We start from the raw sequence: 13958 nt of genomic DNA, 5'->3' as shown, positions 1-13958 counted from the left end.
CCACCTTTCAGTTTCTATCAGTCGGCAATTGCGAATTATGAAAGTAACATATACATTTATAAATGAAATATTGCAATTAAATAAAATCTGTAGGTACTATCTTATCGACTTTAAATTATGAGTACGATACTAGAAGTACTTCTGAGAATGCGGTATATTTCTGCAAAATACTTATTGGTGTCGATGGTCCAGCAATTAAATACAATATAAGTTGAATAACAGGGAAACAATACATTCCTACTGCACGTAATTAGTTATGAATGACAACATAGCTCGCGAGATACTCACTACATCTTCACTGTAGGAGCCACGGAAATCTCACAAGTGCACAAGTCAGCACTACGAAATATTTCTATCTGCTGTGACCACGTGCAAACCGCTCCACACTCTGCAAGTCCGTCTCGCGAGTCTACGTCGCGCCTTCACGTCCAGCACTTTCCGTGTCTTCTCCTGGTCTCCCCGCACTCTTCCCCCAAACTCGCTTCCATCCAGTCTCCCCATTCACGGGCGCTGTGATTGGCTAGAGCGCATGCGCCATTTCTTCGCGCCAACGCACCAACACAAACACAATGAAACACATTCGAAGTACTGGATTTACATTTAAATCACTTGAAATTATATAAATATTCCTACGGCTGGACCATAAACATGTTATAATGCACATTATTAGATACATAAACAAATCAAATAAACATACATCAGAGGAATTGAACAAAAAAGGTAGGCCAATAGCCTAATGGCTCTGTGCTTTCTAAAACAAAGTAAGTATTTAACCATTTTGTTAATGAATAGTATATATAAACAAAGACATAGACGAATAAATATTTTTATAAGCATGCTGCTACCGTTTTTTCGTGTAACTGTGGTGTACTTATGGCCTGACGCGATCGATACCACTTTAACCTGCAATAACTCATGTACTATTCAAGTTACATGACTGTAATTCATACCAAGTTAGGTTTACACTAACAGCTTTCTAAAGACACGTAGATCGACGAAATCAGATGAACTGTTTATATTTTGGAAATTCGTTGCTGGGTGTTATGCCTACTTGCATAATTTATCGTTAGATACTAAACTTTAAACTAATTAATATATTGAAAGTCTGATTACACCATCAGAATCGTCGTGCAAATTATGGTAATATACATGCTTCTTTTTGAGGTATCATGATTCATCTGGCTACTATTAATTTCTATACTCTGTGAAATTTCTGCCATTAAGGTTTCACAAAGTCCGTCATCTTTGGCGCTCTCGGCATACAAGTCTCTTTCATTGACACAAAGCACCGTCCTCGTCACAGTGGAATACCCAACCACGCGGCTGGACCATGCGCTGGGGCTACCCCTCTCGTCCGGCTAACGTTTGCCACCACGTGTTTGCTGCCGGGGCCGGCCGCGGTGGTCTCGCGGTTCTAGGCGCTCAGTCCGGGACCACGCTACTGCTACGGTCGCAGGTTCGAATCCTGCCTCGGGCATGGATGTGTGTGATGTCCTTAGGTTAGTTAGGTTTAAGTAGTTCTAAGTTCTAGGGGACTGATGACCGCAGCTGTTAAGTCCCATAGCGCTCAGAGCCATTTGAACCATTTTTTTTTTGCTGCCGGGCCCCGGCTGGCCGAGTGGCCGCCACAACTCTGAACATATAATATTTCCAGGGCGCCACAACTCGCCCGTTATCTCACATACATTACAAATGGTTATGATTTTTAATACCTATGGGTGCGTTTTAAACGGTATCGGTTGGTACTGGTTTCGACGCCCAGTCAGAACAGAACTTTCCGTCGTATCATTTCGGGTTGAAATACGTCACTCTTAGTTAGTGGTGAGAAAGAATACGATATCAACTTCTCTTCGTGGGTAGTCAACGACGACGATAAGCCCAGAGTCCGACTCCAGGCAGCACAGTACTATAAGCCATGTTCAGACAAGTGCACCGATTTTTAAAGTCTATTCGCGATTAGAAGTCCATGACGATAACTACTGGGTTCGAATCCCAGTAGGTGAAAACTACTTCGTAACGTGCTTTCAGTTTCAGTCAGCTCATATTGGTGAAAAATTACGATTTACAACATCTGATTGTGCTTTGTTAACGATCCGATTAAGTGCTGAGTTCGAATCCCCGCCCAACACAAAACTTTATGCCTCGTAATTTCAAGTTTAAGCCTGTGCGCGCTTTGTTGCTTACGATCGAAACGAGATTGAAGATCTTTCGTGGTCTGTTAACAGGAACAATAGTTATTAGACTAGACTAGCGGGTCCCAGTATAGTGGAAAAGTGTTCCTAATGTTATTTCAAGTCAAAACTTGCTTTCTGAAATGTCTTTTACGGTAATAATTTGAGTTTACAACGGTAATGGCTGTGTCATTGCTAAAATAGTGTGTTCGGTGATATTTGCAATTTCGTGATATTAATTTACATCCGGACTGACAGACATACAGAGCAGTTATAGCTTGAAGTATCCGTTTTGTATAGTATGTACCGAAGATAGAGCAGAGGACCTGTAAGACAGTTACGTTAAGTGAGTTGCATACAAATCAGGCGAAACGCAATACCTTTCATCGTGATAGTACATCCACATCCAGCTGTCAGTACCGACTGCAAGATTAGAGGAAAAAGATACCGGAAAAAAACTAAATTCCGAACAAAGTGTCACACATGCAAGCTGACCAGCCCTCCACATGAACTTGTCGCGAAGTTAACAGCAAATTTCAGGATTTTGAAAGCATACCCCAATGGAAAAGCGTCTCATGGATGAAAGCAGCAGAGTAAATGCTTTATTAGCAAAGGAGAAAAATGAGAGGAAGACTCCTCCTTTCTCACTCCCCCTCAAAAAGAGAAAAAGCAAAGAAAATTCAAAAAGAGGAAAGCATAACCAACCTCACAGAGTGATATATTCCATACATTCCGGGGCAGATGGCAACTCAGGGGGTGTCTCAGATGGTGGCATTCCAAGTCAGCAGCCTTTCAGGTGGGCGAATGAAGCGGCCATATAACGTCATGAATGCCCACTGCAAGGAACGCATGAAGTAATAACTGTGTAGTTTCTTTAAAGAGATGTTAAATATAGGTTTTGTAGCAGTATAGTCCTCATCACATGGGATACCATGAATCATGATAATCGAAAAAAGTACTTAGAACCCTCTTTAATTCAATGCTATTACTGCTGTCATGCCATCAGACATTACCAACCGTTGCAGACAAACATACTGCATAACAACACTAAACATCTGCAGCACAAGAAGATAAATCGAAATAAAATTTGTACAGAAATTTTTATAGTAGCGGCTGATATAGCGCTAGCGCAAGGTGCGATTCTAGGAGACTAGGTAACGTAAATGGATACAATACAAATTTTAGGGATCGGCTGCACAACTGCAACTGTTATAAAGATAGAAAAGGAGACCTTGAGAATTCACTAGATAAAATGCTTGACAATGGTCGCGGTATATATTCTATGATATCAGTATCACCTTATATTTTGTGTAGAAGCAGGGACACGCATCGTTAACGTATGCGGATAATCCGAAAATCAAAATAGGAAAGTTTGGAAACATCTCTATAAAACTGAAATACCCAGCTTAGTAGCGTCCAGCCACGACTACCTTGTTACAGAAGAAGATTGTAACTGTGTTTCGTCGCCGAACTGTAACCGTAGCGAAGAACTTGGCTACCTCCTAAACAATCTAAATGATATGAAGAATACCTGGCAGAGACATCAAGATGTAACAACGGGATCCATCCGTCCTCTGCCCCCCCCCCCTTTCCCTCAACGGCTGCTAGTTCTTCAAGGGCTCATCAACGAGGAATGAAGGAATATTGGGTTTCACGTCCCGTTGACACTGAGGTAATTAGAGACGGAGAACTAGCTCGGATTGTGTCAAGGACAGGGAAGGAAATCGGCCGTGTCATTTCAAAGGAAACATCCCAGTATTCGTTCGGAACGATTTAGGAAAATCACAGGAAACCTAAATCTGGATGGTCGGACGCGGGTGTGTACCTTCGTCCTCCCGAAGGCGGACATCAGCAAGCAGGTAAGACCTCATGCACTTACATATCTTACAACATACTGTCTACGCTGACTGGAACAGATATTCGGCCTTTCTGTTTTACAGGCAGCAGTGCTTACCACACCAAAGCAAATCTACGTTGCCAGAATGTTTATAGAGGTCAAATCCTGTGCAAACTGATCACATCTAATTTTTCTTTAAGTAAATCATAAATGGGAACAATACAGAAGAACGTTATTGCATTCGGCTGTAACTATTAGTGAAGTGGAAAACAGCAGAACAGAATTTCTGTTACACGTCCTGAGAGATTTGTACAAGACTGACTATACAGAGTGTTCAGAAACAGTCTGAAAAGATTATAGAGTGTTTCAGGGGAGGTTGTAGTGAGAAATAACTGTTAAGAAAAATATCGATACGCTGCGCTGTTTCCCAGTTGATTAACATCGAAGTTAGCCAATCAGGCCGCTCCGTGCGCAGAATCAAGCGGCCCGCCAGATATATTGAGTGTCAGTTGTTTTTATAGCGTAGATGATAGTCCACGAGACTGCTCAGCCCTTGACTTGGGTCCGATCCTTGCTACCATCCCAAGTCAATTGTTTGTATCGCTCTCCTGTTTGATTTTATGGAAAAAAACGAAGAACACATTTCTGGCCGGCCACTGGAATTTGAGCGCGCAACGGCCTGATTGACTAATTTCAATGCTAATTAACTCAGAATCAATGCAATTTATCGAATTTTTTTCTTAAAAATTATTTCTCAGTACGTCCTAGCCTGCAACAACCCTACGAGATATTCAGATTGCTTCTGACCACTCTTTACAATTATGTACTCTAAAGATATTAAGAAAATAAACTTGGAAATAAAACCTATGTGGGACAAACATTTGGAAAATAAGTCAGAACCACGCAACAATCCATGATACAAGACGAAACTTATTCTACGTAGCATCTAGTCCAAGAAATGCATGCATGACACGAAGAGAAACTTAGTATCCGAAATTAACTGGTGGGAGAAGTATCAGGGTCCAGCGAGAAATACTGGCGATAGTGGAAGAACATCTGTCCCAATATTGCACAGAAGAACCGACACCCAAAAATGAAGCTGAAAATTTGATAAACTTTCTTCAAGTAGATGTCAATGAAGAGAAAAGTGTATCATTGACCGAGCAATGACATCAGTAAATAGCGGCCCAAGAACAAGGCAGGCTCCGATGGGCAACCCCTAGAGTTTTATGCGGAATATTGGAAACTACTGTAAAATCCACTTACGAAAATGTGTAATGAGATGTTTAAAACGAGTCGTGTACTCTCTGAAATTCGAGAACGACTGTCTGCCACGATCTCCAAAGAAACTGAAATGAAAAATATTACAAAACTTATCCCACTAACTGTAATTAATTGTGATTTCAAGATATACGCAAATTTTTCGGCAAATATCAGACGCATGTCGAGAATGGAAGATCTCTCTGACAAGCGTCATAGATCAGGGAGCATTTTCATACGTTAAATCAGCAATTCTCTCGCTTGATTTTCGCAAACCATTTGATTGTTTGCCTCAGTATTATGCAAATAATATTTTGCAACGTAAACGATGTGGTAATACATGAAGCTTTGTCAAGAATTTAGATAAATGGAATCACGAGGAAACGATCTCAATCGTTCTGTCAGGCAGAGCTGTAAGGTGTCAGTGACATTGTTCGCTTGTGCATTAGAGACATTACCTGCACCTAAGCACCGAGGAAGTAATGTTTCTTAATGGACGGTTATTGCAAGGCCTGTAATGCAACAAAGACATAAATATTTAAAATTATGAACATATGTCAAAACGCAAATTCCATTACATCTGACTGGATGGAAGTGTCTGATGCTATGAAAATATCAGACCTCCATCTCATAAAACATCTACAGCCAGCTAGTGCAATCAACTGGAGAAAAGAATAAGAGGTGTGCGATACTGCTTGCCTGTGTTGTTCAGAAGTACGATGAAAAGTTCCTTCTGACATGGATGCATGTCTGAAGGAACAGACACTGCGGTGACTACAGCCATTACGAAAAACATGAAATATGTTTCCAGTTGCGAATATGCATACCCATGAGCTGTGTAATAACATGAGGACAACGAAAATTTGCGCCGGACCAGGGCCCACAGAGAGCATATCAGACATCTCATGTGAGAAAGAGTTGCATGTGGTATGATGGTGCGTTCTGTTCGAGTGTGTTTTCAATGGTTATTGAGTGGGAGAAAATGAGTTGTAACACGGAAACAAAGTTTTTCCAGACCAATGTTCATGTAACAGAATTTAATCGTCTACGTGTGAGGAATATGTCCTGAAATTTGTGCCGTACTTTTTTGCTAAACCATTTAGAATCGGCGCGCCTTACCACGGTTCGCGCGTCTTCCCCCGTCGGAGGTTCGAGTCCTCCCTCGGGCATGTGTGTGTGTGTGTTGTCCTTAGCGTAAGTTAGTTTGAGTTATGTTAAGTAACGTGTAAGCCTAGGGACCGATCAGCTCAACAGTTTGGTCCTACAGGAACTTACCACAAATTTCCAATTTCCAGTAGAATCAGCCAGATGGAACCACCTGATGTAAGCCGCATCAGTCTTCATCTTAAAACACTAGGCACATTCTTCGTAGATTACCATTACGTTGAAAAATCAACTGAACGAAATCCAACAAGTGGGAAAATAACAATGCAATACATCAACAATATTCGAGGAAAGTTAAAATTGAGAATAATCGCTACGGCTGGAGAAATACCTATGACAAAATATTCACAACACACAGATCATTTCAGATGCACCATCTCTGTAGCGCAGGCTATCTACCAAAAGAGTACCACAAACAGCAAACTAAGTAAAACAGGGCTTAGGCCCTCGCTAATGTGTACTCGCTGTAACGTAAAGAGTACCGTACAACACCACCTACAATGTGTCAAGAAATCTGAAATTTGCAGCGAACGAGAAAAAAGCTTGCCATCATAACAAGATCTTCGCCATTTATATACAGACATTCTATTCCAAGACAAACCTTTTTATCCAAAAATGTAAAACAACATATTTCTGTCGCTGTTAGCTACTCGTACTTACTAGTCATTTAGTAAGAAAACAGAAGTCAATCTCGAAGATTACCTGCATTAGTTGGCAGTGAAGCTCAACAAACTGGTGCGATGCACAAAATACAAAAATAACTTTACCCGATTTTTGATCGCTGTACTATCTGACTGACTCGTACTGTGGAACAGAATGGTACTGATTGTAAACGGAATGGGTGAAAATCGGTAGTGCAACCCACTGAACGTAAGTTTAATGAGCGTCTACGTTCAAGGACATAATTTCACTGACAATTTAAAAGAGGGGCCTGTCTGTTTTGAAGACGATACTCACCTTTCTAAAATAGTTCTTGTTGTTCCAGAAGGGTAGTGTGTATGCTTTACAAGAAATGGTGTGTGTGATATAGAACAATAGCTTCGTTAGTGTTAAAATAGGGGCATGGATTTTTTTTTTAAAAGAGAAGCCTTAATTTGTTTGTAGAAGAGGAGTTCGTTTGTTTGTTCTCGAAGAGAAGATTGTTTGAAAAGACCCTCGTAGTCTAAAGAGAGAAGTCTTGCTTGGTCTAGAAGAGAAACCTTGATTCTCTTGGATGAGGTGCTTTGAGTGTGTAGAAGAGAAGCTCTCGTTAAAAAGAGGAGACGTTTGTTTTACCCAAAGAAGAGAAGCCAGATTTGTTTTATCGGTGGAGCAGTATTTGTTTTAAAAGAACGAAGTGTCTGTTCCAGCAGAGGAATCTTGCGTACTTTAGAGGATGAGATTTAATTGCTTTCGAAGAGGAACAGAGGAATCCTGTTTATTTTTGAATAAGTATCATGTTTGATTTTTCAAAAGGAGTTCCTTTTTTTGTTGATGCGAAGAAGAACAAACGTTGAACTGTGAGGAGTATTATTGCACGTTGCGCTTTAACGAAACGTTGAGGAATGTAGCGCGAAAAACTAACAATAGAACGTATTTTTGGGGGGAGACAGGATTGGCTATAAGGAGGGATGAGAGATAAAAAACGCGAAAAAGATCGATAGAGCACTTGGCTGTGAAAGGCAAAGGTACTAGCTTGGACTCCCAATACGACAGACAGTTTTAGTCTGTCAGGAAGTTTCAAATAGGCGCACACTCTGCTGCAGGGTGAAAATTCATTCTGGAAATACGAAAGCAAACCTGCAAAGTTTCCGCTGTGGAGATATTAACTTCAGTAATTCACCAAGAGATGACTTTTTTCACATCTGAAGTGTGAGGAGTAGTAGGAAGGATCCGATTCTTGTTTTTTAGGTTCTGGACACTTTATTTGTGATTTCTGAAATACAGTTTCTTCTTACTTGAATACTTTCCCATGATGTTGGATTTCTTGCAGTCGGGAAACGCTGCGCATTTGCATTCGTTATTTTACTGAGTGCGCATTACAATTTAAATTTTACACATTCGTTTAGGACTCTGTTACACAATAGATAAACGTTAGACAAGATATCAGTAAAAATATTACAGTAACATAATTCGTTGCCAACGGCATTGCCGCAATGGTAACACAGGTTCCAGTCAGATCAGCTACGTTAAGAGCTCTCGGGCTTCGCCAGTGCTGTTGGCAGGCGGGGTGCACTCAGCCCTAGTGAGGCGAATTGAAGAGTTACTTGAGTGAGAAGTGGCGGCTCCGTTCACTAAAAGTGACAACGGCCGGCAGAGCGGTGTACTGACCAGATGCCTTTATATATCCGCATCCAGTGACGTTTATCATCTGAGGATGACACGATGGTCGGTCGTTGCCTTAGGGTCTTCCGATGCCTCTCCGGACTGACATTTTTTAATATAAGTCATTAAGTTTCATTCAGAGTATCACCAGTTAAATCTCAAATTCGCTGTCTTACCTAATTTATAACGAAGAAATATTTTTCTCCTTTAATGTGACAGCATCATTTCATACTGCCGTGTTTACACTGCCCGATCCCTATAACTAGTATACTTAGGATGTGATAATACACACGAAAGAGAATAACTTGGCTGGCTGTTTTAAAATATAGGAAACCCGTCCCATGGGTGATAATAGTGTGAGAATTCAAGGGCAGAGTTTTGAGACTTACGCCGACTGATTTCCGATCTTCAGATTCCTTATAAAGGCAGTAATTAACTTTTGGAAGACAGAAACACCCGTTACGTCTGACAGATGGTGGGAATGAAATGGAAGAAGAAGTGAACAGAAGTGGAAAATATCTCCTCTGGCGGATATTTCGGAGTCTAATTAAGTAACGAGTCTCCAGGCTGAGGAAAAGTTTACGAAGTAAACCACCTCTCTGACACTGATTGCGCTTACCTCCAAAGACCGACGGACAAAGAATGACGGTTATAACCTTAGAATATTTATAGAAGAGGTAATAACGGGGCAAATACTACGGCGAGGCGTCATAACTTATGCAAAGATTGCCACAGAATGCACCTCTCGTAATATGAAAATAACTGTTGGGCATACAAAGTTTATGGACCATGATGATTAATACACGTTGAAATCACGCAATGAAAGCAAACATCTGCACGCACCAGACATCTTAAATTTGACGGGAGAGCACTCTTTGTAACAGTTGCATCTCCAGGTCGACAGTCGTAGTATTTCGTCGAAAGAGACTCGGTAAGATTTTCCAATATTTTTTTAGATTAAATGCCAATTTAAAATTAGTTTCAGCATGGAAAATGGCATGGCAAGTAACGGTAGTACAGCAAGAGGACTGCATGAATTTTAACGTAGAAAATGTCTGCACCGATACACGTGTTGCGTTTGAAGTGTGAGAGTCTAAGCAAACCTTTGCATTGATTCCTGTGACGCTAGCAACTTGACATGCGCTCCATATATATATATATATATATATATATATATATATATATATATATATATATATATATATATATATATACTGGATAACATTGAAGGGAAGAAATAGGAAATCATATCCTATAGGGTGAGTTTTATTTCCAGGGTCGGAATGTGTTACATATAAACATTTTTGGAAAAATTATTTTCTGAAATACGATAGCTTTTGGTGTTGCCAGTCGACAAGCACTTAGTTTTTTGCTGCATATTGACATATTTCATAGTTTCATTTTACAATATAATGAACAACGCAGTAAATTGTTACCTGGTGTATTTCTTACGCGTACTTGATAGTTTAAAGGCCTAAGAATTGTGACGCTCACTTCTAATTATTTGAATTATTGGATCTAGAAATCAGTTCTGATATTTATACACCAACAACATTAACAGATTTTGTGATTTTTATTGGTGTTAAAAAAGTTATTAAACTTCTTTCGTGATGACCACAACAGTAACTCCTTCCTTCTGTATTATACTACATTGTCTTAAGTAATTCACATGTTGCTTACATTCATGGCAACTACATCATGGCAGGTAATTCTGGATATCCGGAAGAGTAGGAGGTGAATTGTTTTCCCGTATGAAAGACAGACACCGTCCTTTGACATTCTTCACTGACCAGTAAGAAATTGTAAGGCTGTGTACAGAAAATTCTTATTGTTTTTAATATGTCCCTCGTTGTAGGCAACGGCATCTCGGAGGCACCAAATCGTATTGTATTTTATAATATAAAATATCACAGACTTCCTCAGGTCACATTTATTATTCTGGATTATTCATACCACATACGTGATTGATTTAGAAACATGTAGACGTATCTGGGAAATCAATCACATCTATATAGTTTAAATCTAAATACGTCCACTCATGGATAACCACTAGCCACTAGCTATGCCTCACCACATCGCGCTAAAGTTATGCGAAAATAGTTATTTTTATTTTACGACGTGTACGATACTTAAACTGACAGTACAGCGCAGCAGTCAACCGCTGGCAGTTTCGCTTTCGTGTGTGTCATAAAATGAAAATAAAAGTTTCACTTAAGTTTACATTTTAAAGTCAGTAGCTGCATACCGGCTGTTAAAATCTATCCATGCATAACGATTTTTATTTAATCGATATGTAAATGGCTAGTTTCCCAGATAAATCTGACGACGGAATGAGTGTCCTGAAATGTGTATTCTGTGATTAATCAAACATTGTAAACGGGAAAACTGGAGATGTCTGTAATTTTTGGATAGTAAGACCTTTATAGTTGTTTACAATATCTAAAAAAAAATAGAAACCTCACTACCCTTAATTCAAGTGATCGGGGCCTAACTGAGGGAATATTGCTTCAGTCTCTGTGTTAAGGCATGAAGGAACATGTCGGCCAGTTGTTAATGTGTGCTTCCACGAACCGGAAGCGCTACATGGTGTGCCTCAATTTTTCTGACGATGCTGTGATGTCTGATTCCCGTCAATGCAACAAAGGGAAAAATACAACAGGTGTTACTGTGACGTGCTACGTGAAGTGTGGTTCTAACGGAAGCGGTGGCGCTCTTCTTCCGAATTGTGAGTCGGATCACCCTGCCATTTAATACGGAGTGGTATGGAGTGTACAAATAATCATTTAATAGCTCAGTCTCCGCCAGAGACACACTTTCCCATATTCTAGTCCCAGTCTTGCATGGTTTTTAACTTGTTATATATCGGGTGCGTCAAAATGGTGCGGTCATATTTTTCGGATTCATTCTGGACACACTCGTAAAACAAGAAAATAATTTCATAATCTACTAGCAGTCGTTCAAGTAAAATCGATCACTACCATAAGCAAGACTCTTTCACATTGACCTATATCGATATTGACTGGCTGCTGATTCCATTTATACCACAATATTCTTCTGAATTTTATTAAATTTTTTAAAGGTTTCAAGCAGGTAGCCCATATTTCGAATGTTGAAGTCAAATTCACCACCCCATATTCTGTTACTATTAACTGAGAATCTATAATAAAGATCTGAATAGGATAATGGGTTCATGAGAGAACTATTCATTTGGCTTATCCCAAAACTGTGTCAGGTATCGAGTATTAATACAGTTGTGCCTAAACGCATCAGCTGAATTATTATTAAAAGAATATTAGTGACAGTTTTAATTTATAAATATTACAGATTTTCAAAACCTAAGACTAGTTTTGGAATCAGCTACAAAATGCCTTTAAGATGACATATTTTACACACCATTTCACTGTCGCTTTAAATTTCATAAATATTATATGTAATTTATTTTGTTAAGATGGCAGAACGATTTGTGGAAGGAATAAATTGCTCAAATATTGTTGCTACCACATTAATATACACTAAGATTAATTTAATGTACAAAATACAAGCTCATTTCCGCACGAACCAATACAAATTAAAATACTGTTAGCCATGAAGTAGCCTAGTTCTACCATGAAATACTTGTTTATACTTCGTTTTTCTGAGCTCAGATAGCTTAAAGGGGTGGGGAGGCACATGCTCATATATAGATATTGAAGAGGTGGCAGAGGCTGTACAGTTTAAGTTGATATTGAGGTAGGTAACGGCGATGGGCAATATCTGTAAGTTTGGAAGCCTATCGAAATTAGGTTGGCACTAGTGTAAAACCATCGCAGACGCTGTTTGACAAAGGTTATTATACAAAGGCCTGTTTTGATGTATTGCTTGGCACATGGAACTCAGTGCCATCACAACTGAACACTTTCACCAAACTCCTGTAATGAACTACACCTATATAAAATAATTTAGAACGTTGTGGCAACCAGAAGCTGGGTTTGTAGAATAATCTGTGGGGGCTGAGACTTTCAACTGCTTATTGAACTCGATTTCAGAAGATGCCATAACAAAGACCTGAAATCTTTTTATTTCCAAGTAAGAATTAATTTTCCACCACTCGACACACTATATGCCTCTCTTTCTTACATCAGAAAACTAAAATGCCGTCCGTTAATATTAATACACGCAGTAACCGGCCGTCAGTGTGAGTCTTGGATACGGTGAGGTATTCCTGGAAACTGTGTGTGGTTTCACAGCCTCCAAAACTATGGGCACCAGGTCTCCTAGCCTTTGGTACATTGTTGAATGAACTATTCACAGGAGTGTATCCTCATAAGAAAAACAGCTGCTGGCAGTGCCTGCATACTAGTGTGACTCTTTATTTTTAAGTTTGATTTTTCCTTTGTGTCGATGTTCAGTTTCAATGTGATGCAGGAAAATGTGAAAGTTATGAATAATTTCAGCTACACGAGGACAAAATTAATAAAGGTGCAATTCACTTCAACAGTACAATCTCTATACTATTATTGTAAAGTTTATGAGGTAAATATGCTGAAAATTCTCTTTTCTATAAAAATCTTAATTTTTTGACAAAATCTCTTTCGTATACTCTGGAAATGTACGGTAATATGAAGACACAACGTGAAATGTATTCGAGTTTCCTTTCTCATTTTATTTATTTTTATTTTGTAACTAGCGAACTCGGCAGTGCTTCAGAATTGCTTAATATGTATGGGAATTGGATGTGTATACTAATCTCCTTCTCCCACCCGTCTCCTCTGCCTTTATCGACCTCCTTCTCATCCCCCCTATCTCTGTCCACCATTTTCCTCTGCTCCTGTATGTCTTTTATCCCACACTCTCTCTATCCATGTTCTCCTCCCTCATCTCTCTGTCCGTATCCTTCTTCCCATAATTTGTATCCATTTTCTGCCTCCTGCTCTGTCCGTTTCCTCTTCCACCCATTCTCGGATCTTGATTGGGAATAGGAGTCAAAATGAATGCGTAAATCGGTTGAAATCATTAGTACACAGGATATTAGGTAGAACTTTCCAGCTGCACGACCGGTAAAAAAAGTAGTTTCATTGAAAGTATTTCGCATGGATTTAATTTACGAACAGGTAGGATTACGAAGATTAACCAGAAACATAGTGCTTCGATCGAGGTTCTCCGCCATAAAGCAATGATGTCAGTGGCTCTGGTGATTGTGTCAGTTGCGGTAATTTGAGCTTCCCGCTGGCAAAACATAGTCC

The sequence above is a fragment of the Schistocerca americana genome, chromosome 6, assembly GCF_021461395.2.
Source record: "Schistocerca americana isolate TAMUIC-IGC-003095 chromosome 6, iqSchAmer2.1, whole genome shotgun sequence".
Classification (NCBI taxonomy): domain Eukaryota; kingdom Metazoa; phylum Arthropoda; class Insecta; order Orthoptera; family Acrididae; genus Schistocerca; species Schistocerca americana.
The sequence above is the reverse complement of the archived record's forward strand: the minus strand, read 5'-3'. Positions refer to the sequence as shown.